The 5,861-nt window shown below is 36.1% G+C and overlaps 1 protein-coding gene across 1 annotated transcript in view; it reads left to right on the forward strand.

Annotated features, from left to right (window-relative positions):
• The first annotated feature begins 4,736 nt into the window (after positions 1–4,736).
• LOC130231773 (E3 ubiquitin-protein ligase TRIM39) overlaps positions 4,737–5,861 on the forward strand; it is a 17,710-nt gene continuing 16,585 nt past the window's right edge. The window contains exon 1 of the mRNA XM_056461181.1: positions 4,737–4,940. The gene's annotated coding sequence lies outside the window, so the exon portion shown is untranslated. The remainder of the gene's footprint in view (positions 4,941–5,861) is intronic.

The raw sequence follows: 5,861 nt of genomic DNA on the forward strand, positions 1-5,861 counted from the left end.
ACATGGCATGGGAATGTATGGCTGTAAATAGAACTGGTTCTCTTGTATTTATTGATGTTGTGGCTGCTGACAAAAGCAGCAGGATGAATTCTGAAGTGTTTCAGGCAATATTTTCTGCTCATATTAAGCCAAACACAGAACTCATTGGACTGTGCTTCACAGTGCAGATGGAGAATGACCCAAAGCTTACTGCAAAAGCAACCAAAGAGTTTTTGATGGGAAAGAAGTGAAATGTTATGCTATGGCCAAGTCAACCACCTGACCTGAATCCGATTGAGCTTGCATTTCACTTGCTGAAGACAAAACTGAAGGGAAAATGCCTCAAGAACAAGCAGGAACTGAAGACAGTTGCAGTAGAGGCCTGGCAACCACCACCAGGGATGAAACCCAGTGTCTGCTGATGTTTATGCGCTCCAGACTTCAGGGTGTAATTGACTGCAAATGATTTGCAACCAAGTATTAAAAAGTGAAAGTTTGATTATTATTCTGTCCAGCAAACTTGTAATTGCTACGCCATTCACCTGATTTGAATGTAAATGCCCTCAAATTAAAGTTGACAGTCTACAGTTAAAGCACATCTTGTTCGTTTAATTTAAAATCCATTGTGTTGGTGTATAGAGCCAAAGATGTCCAAATATTTATAGACCTATCTGTGACTACTAAAATATTATGTACTGTCATCATAGAAAAGACAAAAGAAATTAGTTATTAAAACTATTATGATGAAAAATGTTGAAATAAAACATCACTTGAGAAATATTTCAAAAATGTTGCCAGGGGGATAATAATTTTGCCATCAACTGTATGTGGTTGTTGTACCATTGCAAAAATAAGCCTAATGGTGGGCTAAGACACAGCATACTGGGGACTGTCCTAATAAATATAATGCAATGAAATAAAACACATTTTATAGAAATCACAAACTGATTCTTTTTTTTTTCTACACACACCCCCTCTAAAACATTTCATGACTCTTATCGTAGACTACCTCAAGCACAAAAGGTTAAAATGCATTCATTAATTAGTTATATTTCAAATTAAACAATCTGTATAGATTTAAGTAAGCATAGTGTATAATCAGATCTTTATTACAGTGATTAATGTTTCTGACAGACTGGGCTCACAAGGAAACGTAAGTATTTTACATACTGTCAGAAAAGCCGCTAATTCATACAAATTAATACTATTGTATTCTTATGAAAACATGGTTTTTAAAAGGAGGTGTGCCCCCAGACTCCATCCCTAAACCCAACTGTCACTGGCAGGTGAGCAAATCATATTTAAATGTACAAATGAGATCATGTATGACTAAATCAAAATCGCCATTAATTCTTAAAGTTCTGATTTGCCATGAGATTGTGTTGTTTTTTTTTGGCATATATGTTTACCAACAATTATCTATTTTAAACCCTTACTGATCTGGTGTGTAGCTTTTTATTTCTTAATATAGTCATGGTCATATTTCAGGATGACATGCAAAGATTCATCAGGCTCAAACTGCAAAAGAAGCCTGATTTTCCACATACGACAACTTGTTGACATGAAAACCATTAATACCTCAGTATCAGGTGCTCCCGTTATCAAAACAGGACCTCAGCCAAAACTTAATGGCACTCTTGATGGAAATAAACATTGTACAATTGCTTATGGTTGTTAAAATAAGGCCACACCATAATTGCACACCATTAATAAAGATTAAAATAATCCTAAAGACAGTAGAAGTGCTCTGTAGAGTCTTTCTCAAGACGTTCAGTGGGCTTCAGGTCAACTGGTCTAGAAAATGAAGCTTTCTATCATGGTTTGAGCACAATGACTGTTTGCCTTGTCATCCTTAAACATAACTACTGTATGTGATACGATTTCTACACTTGTAAGGAAATAATAAGCAACACAGCATTAGTAATGAATTAATTTTTTCTGCACATGTTAATCCCTGTAAGATCTAGTCTTTAAGTGTTTGCTTATTTAAATACGAACAGCAACTCTCTCTCTCTCTCTCTCTCTCTCTCTCTCTCTCTCTCTCTCTCTCTCTCTCTCTCTCTCTCTCTCTCTCTCTCTCTCTCTCTCTCTCTCTCTCTCTCTCTCTCTCTCTCTCTCTCTCTCTCTCTCTCTCTCTCTCTCTCTCTCTCTCTCTCTCTCTCTCTCTCTCTCTACTCTTTTCAGTGTTTATCTACTAGTTGAGACAAAAGGTAAGAACTGGTTGGAACCAACTTTAGTGATGTACGTGACAAAGCAGCCCTGATCACTTGAGCTTGTTGTCTTTTTATCTCTCCATCTATTGTTTATGGCAGATGTAGAGTAGCTTTTAAATGTTAAAATAGCATTCAGATTACTGAATGACCACTGTTTTCTTGAAGGAAGGAAAAAGGCTGCTGCTTTAACCCTACCTCAAAGTTTCTCATAATGAAGTTTTGTTTTATTTGCATGGCCATGTATTATTATATTACCTGTTGTATTACTGCAATTTATACAAGTTTGTCTTCTTCTGTCCCCCTTTAAAACAGTATTAATGGGTATTAAATAATATTACTAATTAATATTTTAGGTATGGCATTGAATTTAAAATAATTACCACACAATATTTGTATTAAATGCTAAACTGACTGTATACAGTGCTCAGCATGTATAAGTACACCCCTCACAAATCTATCTTTTAAATTCATATTTTAATAGGAAGCTATACAAAATGTATGTATTTACATAAGACTAGTCAGTACTGCAGCCAAATCACAAATTTGAATGTTATGGAAAAATATTAAATGCAGGAAAAAATACAGGAAAAATCAAGAGAAGCAAAAACATTGAAAAATTTTATTGAAATTTTGTAGGTGCTTGAATTTAATTGTATTATCTTTCAATTTTTAAATATGTTTGGTGACTAAAATATAATTTTAATAGATATATCTGTTTAATACATCTGTTTTGTTTAAATGCACCAAAATACATTGCCTTTATTCACTGAGAAATGGAGAAAAATACTCATTTTCAAAATGGGATGTACTCAATTATACTGAGCACTGTATATGAATTTGACAAGACAGGCATTTTGATATAGTTTGTTGTGTATTCAACACTTAAATGCAATAAACCTAAAGTCACAAATGGGATAATATTCCGAAGGCACTTTGTAAGCTGGATTTCCACACATACACTCTCACTGGTCACTTTATTAGGTACACCTGTCCAACTGCACGTTAATACAAATTTCTAATCAGCCAATCACATGGCTGCAACTCAATGCATTTAGGCATGTAGACATGGTCAAGACGATCTGCTGCAGTTCAAACCGAGCATCAGAATGGGGAAGAAAGCTCATTTAAGTGACTTTAAACGTGGCATGGTTGTTGGTGCCAGACGGGCTGGTCTGAGTATTTTAGAAACTGCTCTTCTAGTGGGATTTTCATGCACAACCATCTCTAGGGTTTACAGAGAATGGTCTGAAAAAGAGAAAATATCTAGTGAGCGGCAGTTTTGTGGGCACAAATGCCTTGTTGATGTCAGAGGAGAATGGCCAGACTGGTTTGAGCTGATAGAAAGGCAACAGTAACTGAAATAAACCCTCGTTCAACCGAGGTATGCAGAAGAGCATTTCTGAACGCACAACATGTTGAGCCTTGAGGCAGATGGGCTACAGCAGCAGAAGACCAAACTGGGTGCCACTCTTGTCAGCGAAGAACAGGAAACTGAGGCTACAATTCACACAGGCTCACCAAAATTGGACAATAGAAGATTAGAAAAATGTTGCCTGGTCTGATGAGTCTCGATTTTTGCTGTGACATTCAGATGGTAGGGTCAGAATTTGGCGTCAACAACATGAAAGCATGGATCCATCCTGCCTTGTATCAATAGTTCAGGCTGATGGTGTTGGTGTAATGGTGTGGGGGATATTATCTTGGCACACTTTGGGCAGATTAGTCGTGTCAACACCACAGCCTACCTGAGTATTGTTGCGGACTATGTCCATTACTTTATGACCACAGTGTACAAATCTTTTGATGGCTACTTTCGGCGGGATACCGCACCATGTCATAAAGCGCGAGTTCACTGTACTCAAATGGCCTCCACAGTCACCAGATTTCAATCCAACAGAGCCCCTTTGAGATGTGGTGGAACTGGAGATTCGCATCATGGATGTGCAGCCCTCAAATCTGCAGTAACTACGTGATGCTATCATGTCAATATGGATCAAAATATATGAGAAATATTTCCAGTATCTTGTTGAATCTATGCCACAAAGCATTAAGGCAGTTCTGAAGGCAAAGGGGGTCCAACCGCGTACTAATAAGGTGTACCTAATAAAGTGGCCGGTGAGTGCATGAGAATTTCTTTGATAAGGGGAATTACATGGTCTCAAAATGAAATGGGGTCATTTGTTCCTCAATAAATAAGCAATCAATGTAATAAGCAGTTCAATTAAACAATTAATCAAGCTGAAATGCATAGTATATGGAGCCGCAGCAACACAGATGCAGTTCTGCAATAAAGCTGATGTAACAAATTCACAAATGTATGTTTTTAGAGTAATTCACAGTAGTGTCTGTGATGGCTTAACAAATCAGAATCAAGAATCTATCCATTATAGGTTTTGTATGATGCAAAGTGTTGTGAATTAGATGTAAAATGTGTTGAGCTGACAATTTTTTATGTATTTATATTAGAGAGCAAAACTACTCCTGTTCTTCCACGAATCATCTGGCAAGCTCTGACCGTGAAAAGTAATTGAAACAAGCATGTAATCTGGTTTGGAATCTCATCAGACTGGTTTGAACTCACTCAATCCGGGAGAAAGAGAGACATGGAGGGAGAGGCAGATCAGTGCACCAAAAGAAAAGCACATGCAAGACTTTCTACCACACCTGTAACACTGATACACCCAGATTCAACACGCGGACGAGTGAGAGACCACTGGAAAAACAAGGTCATTTCTTCAGGGATTAAAGGTATTACTTGATTTATTACTATTATTACCAGGCATTTGTGTTGAGCATGACAGCTAAAAAGTGTAATAAATAAGCTGCGAGCACTTATTAAATTATAGTTTATAGTCGAGATGGGCTCAAAGTCATTGAGAAGTATTGCGAAATTGTAATTTAATGACAAAATTCCAATTGTTATAAAATATATTTAATTAAAATACTAAATACTATGGTGGGGAGTTTAATTCATTTAAATATTTGGTCATACAAATACATACAATACATTGTTCAATACACTGATTTTTTTTACACCAGTTGATTTTCACTTGAGACATAACTACTACTTATGTTTACGAATTACACAAGAATGCTCGTAATGTACATAACTGTGTTTATTTGACATTTAAAGTGCAATATACCTTAAAAGAATCATTTGGACAGCAATGAAAACTACTAACTTGCAAAAAAAATAACATATTTAACTGCTAAAATTATTTTGTCAAGTTCTAGACAAGCTCAGAGGATTGCAAATTGCTCTGCTCCATAATAATACTCAATACTGAATAACTAATAACATATTTAACTTTACCTTAAAGGGTCAAAAAATGGATTATTAATTTCTCAAAATGTTGTTTTACTCCCTTGAGATTTTCCTTCATCTTAGGAACACAAATGAAGATATTTTAGATTATAAACAAAGGTTAAATGGCTTTGGAGCGACATGAGGGTGAGAAATTAATAACAGAATTTCCATTTCTGAGTGAACTAACCCTTATAAGGTTGTTTGCAGTGTCGTTCCTTGCTTTTTCCAGTCCACAAGGAGCAGACTAAACCCAACAACCAAAAATGTGTCTGATAACCAAGCATTTTTGAAAACTAGCTAGCACAAGCAAAACATTCAACACACATACGGTTGAAATCAAGTTTATTAGTTCTCCTGTGATA

Source organism: Danio aesculapii, chromosome 7 (genome assembly GCF_903798145.1).
Source record: "Danio aesculapii chromosome 7, fDanAes4.1, whole genome shotgun sequence".
NCBI classification, from domain to species: Eukaryota; Metazoa; Chordata; class Actinopteri; order Cypriniformes; family Danionidae; genus Danio; species Danio aesculapii.